This window comes from Parasteatoda tepidariorum, chromosome 5, assembly GCF_043381705.1.
Source record: "Parasteatoda tepidariorum isolate YZ-2023 chromosome 5, CAS_Ptep_4.0, whole genome shotgun sequence".
NCBI classification, from domain to species: domain Eukaryota; kingdom Metazoa; phylum Arthropoda; class Arachnida; order Araneae; family Theridiidae; genus Parasteatoda; species Parasteatoda tepidariorum.
Window position 1 is genome coordinate 25,329,618 of NC_092208.1, and position 12,714 is coordinate 25,342,331.

General features: G+C 29.9%; 1 long non-coding RNA gene across 2 annotated transcripts in view; it reads right to left on the reverse strand.

Moving 5' to 3' along the window:
* LOC122270813 (uncharacterized) overlaps nt 1-12,714 on the reverse strand; it is an 84,779-nt gene that overhangs the window by 13,362 nt on the left and 58,703 nt on the right. For both annotated transcript variants that reach the window (XR_006226005.2, XR_006226004.2), the window contains exon 2: nt 1,714-1,845. This is a non-coding gene — a long non-coding RNA (uncharacterized lncRNA). The remainder of the gene's footprint in view (nt 1-1,713; nt 1,846-12,714) is intronic.

Consider the following 12,714-nt stretch of genomic DNA (forward strand, 5'->3'; position numbering starts at 1 on the left):
TTTAATGGTAGTATGCTTTAGAAAAATCTTATCTGAAGTTGTTTTAAATACTTGAGGGATTGAAAAAAGAATTTTTAAGGACGAGCCATTAAATTCGCTAGATTAAATTTTCAAAAAATGCATTTTAGCATCGAATAAATTAAAATAATAACAGCTTCATTGTTTCATTTTAACGTATTTGTGGAGTATTTATTGCTACCATCTGTTTCTAAAAGTTGGAGTAAATTAGGAATATTTTGCTTTCGGAAAATAAGCAGTTAAACTCCAAATTTAAACCTTATTCTTTTGCTATTAATCAAAATTTTCGAGAAACTTCGTGAATATTATAAAATTTTATTTAGATAAACATGGTGTGAAAGTTTTTACAAGCTCTGATTCTAAAAGAATCTGCACTATTTTTACACGATGAAAGAAATTCTAGTATCACTTCCGTTTTTAAAACTATAGTTCTTACTACTCCATATTTAGTAAGAAATACAAAACTAAAACATAAATTTAACCAAATACGTGGTTTTTATGCATTGCTCTAAGGTAGCATGATAAAATTATTATATTTTACCACGCAAACCAAGTTTCATCAAATATTATAAAATGATATTTTATTGTTAATTTTGCTAAAATCATTGCCAAAGTGCTTCGTTAAAAATTACCGAGCTCTCTGGTCTTACCATAGAAACAGAAATACACAAAGTTTACCATATTCTGGTAGTTTTGACCGCAATTTTTTCAGTGCATGGAATATGCATTTCCGCTACCAACACTAAGAATTTATCCACGGATAAATTTTTAGACTTTTAATTCGAATTTTAAACTTGAAAATTCGCAATTTGTTGCTTACGTTCTAATAAACGTATTTTTTTTAAATGTATTAGAATAAACTGGTCGAAGAAACCATAATTTTTTTTCCTTTATTTATAAAACTAAAGGGTTACGTCTTCTGTTCATTACCGGTCACCAACACCGATAATTGATTTGCAATAATTGTTATTTTATGGGACAAAACAGTTTTTTCTGCGAAATTTGAAATTATTTATTTAATATATATATGTATGATAAAAAAAATTATGTACTTGATTAAAACTTCATTGGCTTCAAAAAATATGAAGACGTTGCCATTTTAATATTTTTTGAAGCCAATGAAATTTTTATCAAGTATATATATTTCCGCTTCAGTTTCATGGGAATATTTATTTACAAAGAATAGTTTATTTATAAAGAATTCTATTCCCTTATGATTGTATCCCTATTCCCCTCTTTCAGATACCTCACTTGTGATACTATTAAGATTCTTAAAATAACACTTAAATCTAAAGATATATTTTTATAATAAATTTAAAGAGTTCAAAATCAGAAATTTAATATTTTCTTTCAAGTAACAGGCTGAGATATTAAATACAATTTTTTGCAGGCATAACATTGTTCATGAAGCTGATCGAATACGTACTTAATAATTTAACAAATTTCATTAACGAGAATTTATGCTAGTATAGTATTAAAATTTGTACCAAACAATAATATTGTAAATCGGTTAATAATTTTAGACACCAATTTAAATAAGTTTATCTCAATCTATAGTGTAATAAGGTAATACCATAGAATTATGCTACAAAAAGAAGCAACTCTATTAGCTTTCAACTCTTGATTTAGAAAACAATCGAAATAAGAAATATAATAATAGCATAGTAGAATAAAAAAAATATTACAGATAAATACCTTTGTTGATGTTGTTTTTGTCGTATCCATGGATGAGGGTTGTTCTCTAGGTGCCAATGAAGGATTTACTGCAGCCACCAAGTCTGGCGCCTCGGAGCTATAAAGGATCTTCTGAAGTAGCAGCATACCGAGCTTTAAGACATATAAATACCATTCAGTGGATAAAAACCTTTAAATTAGGGATACAAAAATATTTTATAGAAAAACCAATATCTTTTTGACTTCTAATAATTTTATGCTGATGACAACCAAAATACTATGGAATAAGTGGAAAAACTAGATCCTATTAAGTAGTATTCGGCCAACAAAAACGCACTGACAGCAATGGAAAACTGTTTTTTTATGATATATAGAGAAACATAAGTAATACAAAGTCCAAATTTTGATAATAGTATCAAAATTATTTTTTTTATTGGAGGGGCTGTGATAAGCGACTTTAAAAAGATTATGAAACAAAAAATTCCATTATGAATGCTAACCTACAATTCAGTTTATATTGGTTTTGGGTGATGAAGACTTAGAAACAAAAACAATGAAAATATTTATCAAAGCCAAATAAAGTATTTATTATTTTAATTAAAACTGATCTGTAAAAAAGGAATTCTCAAATTTCACCTTAATTCCGATTTTTATCCAAAACGTTACGTTAGATATGCTCTAAATAAACTCTCGCTAAGTTGAGAAAACTGTTTGTTTGAGGATACGAATTATGTCAGAATTATTAGATTTAATGTAGCACATAAATGACTTAATTTATTAGGAAATATAACGGCAAATAAAAGTAGTCTCAATGCTCACTTAGCGCCAAGAATCGAACCCGAAAAACTTATTTAGAAAGCAGGAATACTAACTCTAACACTATCAGTTCCTTCAGTGTAAACAATTTTGAGTTCAAATATAACTTCTAAATGAAACACAAATGAGGATAAAATTGTATTTTATACCTCAAAGTTTGCGTTTTGTAACAAATCACGTATTTTCTTGAGACGCAGATGAAAGATAGTTAAACCGTCAACACTAATTGTTTTTTCCCCCTTAACAACAAAAGAGGGAACTGTGGTATTATCTGATGCAACTAACTGGAATATATAGTTTGTCTAAGCTAAGAACTCCTCCCGCCACAAAGTCTGAGGCCGTCTGGTGCTATGGAATCGAGGATGGCGCATTTTAGGGAGGGTAGCTCTAGGGAGGGTAGTGTACACAAGAGACTGAAGAAAAAGATTCATTTTCTGTCGCCGATCCGAGCCGAAACCACTCCAAAACAGTGACTCCTACTTGAAATAGTCATACCTCGTTACCATAGTCACAGCCACAGGTCCGTGCCGTGGGAGCAAAGTAAAATTCACCGAAATCAAGGTGTAGTTACGAAAAGGGGAAAAGTATGGAGAGGAGGAAATCGCGTAGCCGTCTATTCTTTTTATAAAGTGTATATTTATAGTTTATAAGTACATGGAGGTCGTGTGATCACTGGGAGACTTAAAAGTTTTGAATGGTGGATAGTAGAAGATCGGAAGACAAGATCAACTTGAGGGTGATAAAATTTAATAGATTTATGTTGACTTAAGATAAAGGTAGCTTTATCTTTCAATTCTAGAGGTCTAGAGGTATTTCAATTGGATATCAGATGACTCAATCAATATAAGTTGTATCAATAAGAATTTTCTGGTGTTGCCGCTCTACCTGAGTGTAAGATTAAACACTTTTTGGAAGTTAATTAGAAATTAGGGAAATATGTCATCTAACGTACTTTTCAGTTAGAGAAAGGAAAGTTAATGCCTTATAGATACAATAGATCTGAAAAAAAGCATCATTAAAAGAAAATATATGTGGAACCTCAGAATATTTCTTATCCATCGGCTTTTAAAGTACATATGGAAGAGAGAGAGAGAGGTAGAGAGAGAGAGAGAGAGAGGGAGAGAGAGAGAGGGAGAGAGAGAGAGGGGGGGGAGAGAGATCAGTGATATCTTATAAAGGGCTTTTTGTTTACCGATTTACTGATATTTTAAATAATCAGATAATTTCTTCTAAGAATAACGCCTGCAGAAAATTATTCGTGACTGGCATTGAATTCTACATATCAAACTGAAAACCTCATTCAATATCATTAAGAAAATGCTTGTTGAATTCAATATATATTAAGTTATTATCAACTTATCGTATTAAATCGAGAGCTATATCTAATTAATCGCTTCCTAGTTTCATTTGAAGCTATCTAGAATAATCTTACACAATTTACACTCTGCGAGCTCAAAATTAATCTTAAATAATGACAAAATATCACTAAAAAGATAGGGAGCAAAACATGCATTTTATTCTTATCTGTTGGATAAAGTAGGAATCAAACAAAATGGTGATATCTGTAAAAATAAAAATGTAAATCATGGGTGTTGCGTAATAATCTGATGCACCGAATGACTGTGTTCTTCTAACAATATAGTAAGTTGAAAAAGCTATTCAATTGTAGTCCTACATCAAAATAAAAGCATCGCATAATATCATTAAAAGAATTCAAGCAGTTACTTAAGCGTGCATATTTCATTCTTATCAAGTTGTCTTAAAACAAAGTAAATATCTACGAAAACTAAATTATTTACTGTTTTCACTAAAACTATTTGGATCTTTCCGATTAATGAGGTAGTCTGCATTAAGCGAGCTGAAAATCAATACTCTATAATGAGAATACGTCGTAAAGCTACATCATTAAGAATATCTATGAAATGCAACATACAATTTGCTTTTATCTATTGAACTTTAAACTGGTAAGAAAACAAAGTGATGCCATCTTTAAAACTAGACATTTAAATCATGGGTGTTAACTAGTTCAACATTCTGACATTTGAAATGAACATGCTCCTGCTTATGAATTAAATGAATTGTTAAAATATGAATTTCACTAGAATCATTGCTTTGAATGTACTGAAGTTGACTGTTCATTAAATGTCAACTCAAATTGAACATTGAGCTAATTTGACTGGATTGATTTCATATAATTTCTCCCCTGAATGAAATAAAATGAGCTGTCCCATCTTTAAGAATAGTAATTTAAATCCTGGGAATTAACTAATTCATCTGACGTTTAAAATAAATATTTTCTTCTTGGGAATGAAATGAATTGGCAAAATATGAATTTCACTGGAATTATTGGTTTGAATGAACTGACACTGACTATTCAATTAGATTCAACAGACCATTGAATTGACTCGATGAATTGATTTCATTCAATTTTTTAACTGGAATGAAATAAAATGAATTGTCATATCTTTAAGAGAGTTATTTAAATGATGGGCGTTAACTAACTCAATTAACGTTTAAAATAAACGTGTCTTCTGACGAATTATTAACTTCAAGAACAGAAATTAAAAACATGGTTGTCAGCTAATTCATTTGACAATTGAAATAAAAATGATCTTCTTTGCAATGAAAGGAATTTTATTTTTGTTTTATAACCATCGTTTAACAGCCGACCCGGTTTTTCGGGTTTACGACTACTAATGTTCTACTCCATAGCCTTGTAATTTTGAACCCAATCCAGAAGTTAAGGGAGTTCCTGGATCAAGTACTGGGAGAAATTTGCCTGCGTGGAGGAATTTTTGATGGAACTAAACTAAATTTGTGTTGCATGGAGAGGAAAACCCCGATAGCCTCCCACGGTTAGCCTGGCGGCAAGAGGACTCTAACCCATGATCCGTCTACCACTGAGGATATTTCACGTCAGCACCGTGGTCAGTGCAAGCCGGATGCGGATCCGTATCGACCAGACATCGCTGGGATTCGATTCAGATTCACCTCATTGGAAGGCGATGACTGTTCGGTCAGTGTCAACTCAAACTGAAGATTCGCTGTCGACTCAGCGTCAACTTAAACTGAATACACAGTGTTAACTCAAACTGAAGACACAGTGTCAACTCAAACAGAACATTGAACTGACTCGACAGAATTGATTTCATTCAATTTTTCACTTGAATGAAATAAAATGAGTTATCATATCATTAAAAACAGTAATTTAAATCCTGGTAATTAACTAATTTATCTGTCATTTGAAGTGGATATGTCCTTCTAACAAATCTTTAGAATCTACAAAAATCCTTAAAAAAATTGAAACATGGATGTTAACTAATTCATCTGACGTTTGAACTGAATATTTTCTTTTTAGAAATAAAATAAACTGTCGGAATTCTCTTGAATCATTGTTTTGACTGAATGACATTGACAGTTCAGTCAATGTCAACTCAAACTGAACATTAAATTTACTTGACTGAATAACTTTCATTCAATTTTGGAATTGAATGAATTGTCATATCATTAAAACCAGTAATTTAAATCCTGGAAGTTGACTAATTCATCTGACTTTTGAAATGAATATGTCCTCCTAACGAATTATTATCTCTAAAAACAAAAAAGTAAATCATGGGTACTAACTAAATCAGTCAAATGAATGTTACTTTAACAGAACAACATGCTGAGAAATCCATTGTTTTCAAATGGAAATAAATCCGATATCAAATTGCAAGCATCGTTTATCACTAAAAGAAATCAAATGTTGCTTTGTCATATACATATATATCATTCTTATCAAGTAATCGTATGGAATTAAGTAAATCCTAACAGCAAATAAATAACTATTTTCATTATAGCTATTACCATTTAATGATACACTCTGCATAACGGGAGTTAAAAATCTATCCTCAACAATGACAGTGCGTCTTAAATCAAAACATTGTTGAAAGAAAATATATGGGACTCAACAGACATTTTGTTCTTATCCACTGGTCCTTAAGTTGTCCGGGAGCAGCGGGAGTATCTTTAGGTAGAAATCTTTCCCGATTATATTCGGGATTGCCGTGGATCTCATTATACGGCGGCATCAGCAGCATTTCTCGTTATATCCTCATTCATTTTCAGGAAGAAGGATCTTTCATTAAAGGCGAGTATAGGCTGCAAACCATAAATCAGGACTCTCTCTGTGTGTGTGTGTGAGGTTGGTGGAGGAGGTCAGCAAAACGGGAGGGTGCCTGAGGATGGTCGATGTGTAAAGGGAACTGGGTCATTGCCGTGATTGAATGCTTCGTAGGGAGTTGCAGGGCTGGCGGACTGGCAAAATTTCGGCCGAATAATCAGATAACTATGGAAGTAATGAATGGTCAAACTGCTGATGTGGAAATGCAGTGGAACGTCTTTCTGTCTATTTGTTTACCAGCAAAGTAAAAGTTTTGATTATTCGAAAGACTCTGCGTATAGACTTTGACTTATGGCTTTATTAGTCAAGGAACGAATGAGATATTCGAGATAAAAGTTTGCATTTAGCTAAGCTCTAGAGAAGCAAATGGGAATAAATCATAGAGAGAAATGAGAAATTATTCTCTATCTCTTAATTAAAAGTTTCTTTAAAAATTTTTTTTTTGATTTGTAATTTTTTTTTTGATTTAATACTATCAATTATAAAATAATTAGGTAAATTTTTTTCTGTTTTTTCAAATTTGACTAAAAAACTGTATAATGTGTTTTCTACTAATCAACATAGCAATTTTAGCTTGAAGTTAATGAAAAATAATACCAGCAAAGTAAAAGTTTTGATTCTTCGAAAGACTCTGCGTATAGACTTTGACTTATGGCTTTATTAGTCAAGGAACGAATGAGATATTCGAGATAAAAGTTTGCATTTAACTAAGCTCTAGAGAAGCAAATGGGAATAAATCATGGAGAGAAATGGGAAATTATTCTCCATCTTCTAATTAAAATTTTTTTTAACAATAATTTTTTGATTTGTAATTTTATTTTGATTTAATACTATCAATTATAAAATAATTAGGTACATTTTTTTCTGTTTTTTTCAAATTAGACTAAAAAACTGTATAATGTGTTTTTTACTAATCAACATAGCAATTTTAACTTTAAGTTAATGAAAAATAATGCCAGTAAAGTAAAAGTTTTGATTATTCGAAAGACTCTGCATATAGACTTTGACTTATGGCTTTATTAGTCAAGGAACGAATGAGATATTCGAGATAAAAGTTTGCCTTTAACTAAGCTCTAGAAAAGCAAATGGAAATAGATCATAGAGAGAAGTTGAAGTTGTGAGACAAATTGAAAATTGTTCTTTATCTCTTAATTAAAATATTTTTTAAGAAATAATTTTTTGATTTGTAATTTTTTTTTGGTTTAATACTATCAATTATAAAATAACTAGATAAATTCTTTTATGTTTTTTGAATTAGACTAAAAAACTGTATGTTTTCTACTAACCAACATAGCAATTTTAGCTTTAAGTTAATGAAAAATAAGTAATCTTTAGCTATTTATTATATTTACTGCCAAATAAGATATTTAATGTAACTATATCGTTACTAAATTGATAATTTTTTTGATGCTATTTGAGTAACTATATCATTACAAACTGATCAAACTTTATTAAACTGAAAACAAAATTACACGCTCAAAATCTTTTTCTTTTTTAACTTTAATTTTTGCTATTCCTAGCTATTGTACTAAGTTTTAAAAACTGCTGCCTCAGGCAATAAATCTAGGCAATATAAACCTGCCAATCAATGATAAAACTGAAGAATTTTCAATCTTATTTCTATGAACAAAGGTTCTAGCTTCCTAAAAAAAAGCTGCTTAAAGGAGTAGATGTAGCTTACTTAAAACTGTTAACGCTGATGAAAAGGGACTTAGTGCACTTACTAATGTTTTTCTCACCATCAAAAGTATTAGAGCTTTTAAGAACGATTTTTAAAAGATTAAATGTAGCATATCTAGCTGTCAGCTAGTTGAAAGAGTAAATGTAGTTTATCCAGTAACAGCTAACTAATTTAAGTAAAAATTCATTCCTTTCCATCTGTATGAGGTGAAAGAAAATTTTTTTAATAGCGATCTTTGAATTTGTTTTAGATGATAATGAATTTATTTTGAAGTTTCCTATTTTCTGCGTACATTCAGTAACAGAAATTTAAAATGTGTTTGAAACCCATGAGTATTAAACGTTATTTTCTTGACTCGCAACTGTCTTACCCTAACACATCTATCTAATGATATAATATTTTGGAATATTATAAGCTATCCCACATTGGTATATTAGGTAGCCAAACAATTTTAAGAAAACATTATGAAACATTTTTTTAATGGGTAGGGTTTATTCAGAATAGCAATATTGGAATAGTTGTTTCTTTAATCATTAAGTAAAGTAGTGATTGTAAGATTTGGAATTAATGGTATTTAATATGCAACATGCTTAACTCTTTAATGGGGTATGGTTTTCAACGCCTTCCCAAAGAAAACAAAATAATGTAATTCATCCGAAGAAGTTATTATACTAGAGCCAAGCTAAAATAATTTTCACAATTCCAGTGTTCCAATTTGAAAAAAAATTCCCGTCAAAGAGTTGAACAATAACTTACTATAATTTCAAATATTAGGTTTTTATTAGAACTGAATAACAAAATATTGCAAGCCATAGGTAATTTTCAGAGTGGTAATCAAAATAAATAAAATTGTCTCATCGAAAAGTCAAAATGTTGGAATAAATAGTAGAAGAAAAGCTTTAAGAAAATTTCATTTTTTGCTTCAAATTATTTTGCGTTATAAAATTAATTCGCTTTTCCGATGTATGTTTTTATTAATTTATTATTATCGTTTTACCACCTGAAAAAATGCAGAATTTTTGTTTCGTAACTTTTAAACTGGCAGCTTTGTGCATTTAAATACGACTCAGAAGACCAATAGAAATCTCCTGGCAATCATAAGACCTTTTTGAGTCGAAAAGAGAAATATATTACATGAGAGTAAAACCTCCCAGATTTAGACCAAGCTTTATGACCTTCCTCTTTTTTCCCATTACTAATGAGAATGCTTTATTTTATTTTATTAAGGTGTTAAACAGATCGGGTTTGAGGTCTTATCACTGCTCAACTCAGCAGTTTTGTAATTTCGAACAAATCCAAGAATACAAAAAAGCTCCTGTCACACGCATTCAAATAAATTTGTCTTGGGAATTTAAATTGTTAGCTGACTGATTTGAGAGCTTTATGCCAGCTCTCTTATTATTTTCAGTCATACCTGTTATCCAGAATTTACTGGGATTTAAGCCCAACTTGAGCAAAAACAAGCGCTCTGTTATTGCCTAATTCCAAGTCATCCCGGCTGTGTCATTATTGTAATACTGACATTTTTTAAGACATTGCAGCAGTAAAAATAACAAAATAATGCATGATAAGTAAAGACAAATTTATTTGTAAACAGAGAACGAAAAATACCAGTTAAAAGATAACTGTTATTCATAAGTAACAGTGACAGTGACTTTTTAATAAAAGAAAATATCTTTCAATGAATAGGTCCATGCTGCTTTTATTTATTTGAAAACAAATCCACGATACCTTGTATCGACTAAAAACAATTACAGGCTTGAAAACGATTTTATCCGAAAACGATCACTTGCCGCTGACTTTGCACATTCAGAATGGCAACATTCCACGCATCCATTATTGGAAACAAAGAAAATCCTTCCCTCCGACTGGAAATTCGAATGAAATAGAGATTAAACGGAAACATTTCCCTGAATTTTACGTTCCGTTTGTTTAAAAAGACGGACAACCCATCATCAAAACAGATTTAAAAACACTTAATACGATTTGAACTTCCTTTACTTTAAATGAATGCCCGCGAAGAAAAGATAAAATTTGTCGAAAATGGCGCATAGATAAGACACTAAAATGGCTATTTAAGTGGAAATCGTTACTGGCTTATCGAATAGGCTAGCAATGTTAAAATGTGCTTGATGAGTTGAAAGTTTTACCAAATCTAAATGGATTAAAATGTTTTTTTTTAAATATTTATTTTAAAATTACGAATAAGAAAAAAGCAAAACGCCAACAATATTTGAATTCGATTATTTTGAGAATCTTGTAAATTAAAATATAAACTAACCTGAGAAATTTGTAAAAAAAAGTGTAAAAAAAGTGATTAGATTGAAACATACTTGACAATTGTAAGATTAAAATATGTTTACATAAACTTTTAAAGCGTTTCTTTAAAGAATACTTTGAATTCTCAAAAACATAATGACTTTTTTTTTAGTACTCAACCGATTTTTTTCAAATTTTAGCAGATAGTATGTAATTAATGTAGACGCAAAAGTAATGATTCATTTTGTAACATTTCATTGTTTTTTTATTTTACTTTTTATTTACGTGTCCGATGCGAATTCAAGAGCGTGTTGGGCTGTAACCATTTGTACTGCATACCCTTAGAACATTTTTTTGTTTTAAACTATCAAACAAATATTGCAGATCACATCAACATATAAATGATAAAAAATGATATAAGAAAAGCATGACATAAACAAAAAAGACAAATTAAGATGAAATAACCTCAAAATCAGTTTAATTGCCCAATGAAATTGAAACACGTTTTTAAAATTTTTATTCATTTTTCTGATTCATTTGACAATCCATCATGTTATTAAAATATGAATCCTGTTTTCAATTTGACACCGGAAATAATTCGGAGAATTATGATAATCTGTATCTTTCTTCTCACCTAAATATTAGTTTTTACAGCAATCATACATTATTACTTCATTTTTAACAGTTATTCTAAAATATATAGTAAAAGCATTTGATAATACACAACTGTTTATGCGCTTTATGTTTTATACCAATGATTAAATAAATCCGAGCACTATGCACACCTTACTGAAAATAATATGCGAAATTATTGTTGTTACTAGTCTTTCAGTTAAATTATCTTTTCATTAATATAGAACGGAAATTTTTTTGGAAAAAGTAATATAGCTAGAACAATCTATAGCAAATTGATTCAAACGCATGCATAGAAATCGCTAAAAAATCTCGAAAACTATCTAATTGCACGTATGACACAGCATAACAGTTTAAAAATTTCTTTGCAAATAACGTTTATTGCTTGGAAATAGTTCATAGTTTCCTTCCCATTTCTTATAGTTATTATTTAATATCTTCTTACCCTCTTGTATAAATAAAAATAATGTGATAACTAGGACTGGGCTATAAATCGATATATCGCGACATATCGATTTAACACCTATATCGGCAGGCCGATACAGCGACTTTCGTTCCAGGCGATGCATCAGAAATCTGATTTAAGCCGTCGAGTAACGATGACGAACGCAAAACGATATAACGATATACCGATACAAGACACGCAAGGATCTTCTCTTACGTTTCGATGCCAACTCGCGCTGTGGAAGACGATGTTCGTTTCGTTATGTTGAAACGGCCTTGAATGATGAGCGGTAATAGTCAGAATAAGTTTTGAGAACATATATCGTGATCTTGCATGTTCGTATTCGCACCTCTTAGTTTCTTTTTCTTCTTTGTCGCGACTTGATATCGTTTCTAGTAGATTATTTTCAGTGGAACTGACTTTGTGATCGCCGTCGTTACCTTATTCTGAACGTAATCTATTATTGAAAAGAAAATATAAAGAAATGTTTCTTAATTAATTAGGTAAAATTCTTTTTTAAAGCAAAACTTTTTATATTTATTTTTAAATGTGAAAATTAATTTTGATATTATATGTTTAAGTAATTTTTTACATTATTGAATTCTTTAAAATCGGAAATCTAATTTAAGTTGCCCATGAAGAATTAAATTTGTTAGTCTATTTTTTACTTTATTTTAATTTATTAAAAACTTCTTGGATAAAACTTCTAATAATTTAATGCGTTTTTATTACTGATTTTATGTTTATAAATCTTTAGTTGTTTTCATTTTTATAAATAAAATTATAACAAAACTTATTTTTCCGCTTTTGGATTTGAACATAAGTCAATCAACTTTGTTTATTCAAAAAAATTAGTAATGTTTGCGATTGCGACTTTTTTTAAAAAAATCATTTAGCACTTCGTTTTATTAAAGAGTATAATCGCGTTTTTTAATTTTCTTTCAATATTGTCAGTTGAATATATTATCGAATATCATAATTCTTTTGTTTTTATTTTTAAGAAATTAAACCTTACTTTTTTCTTGT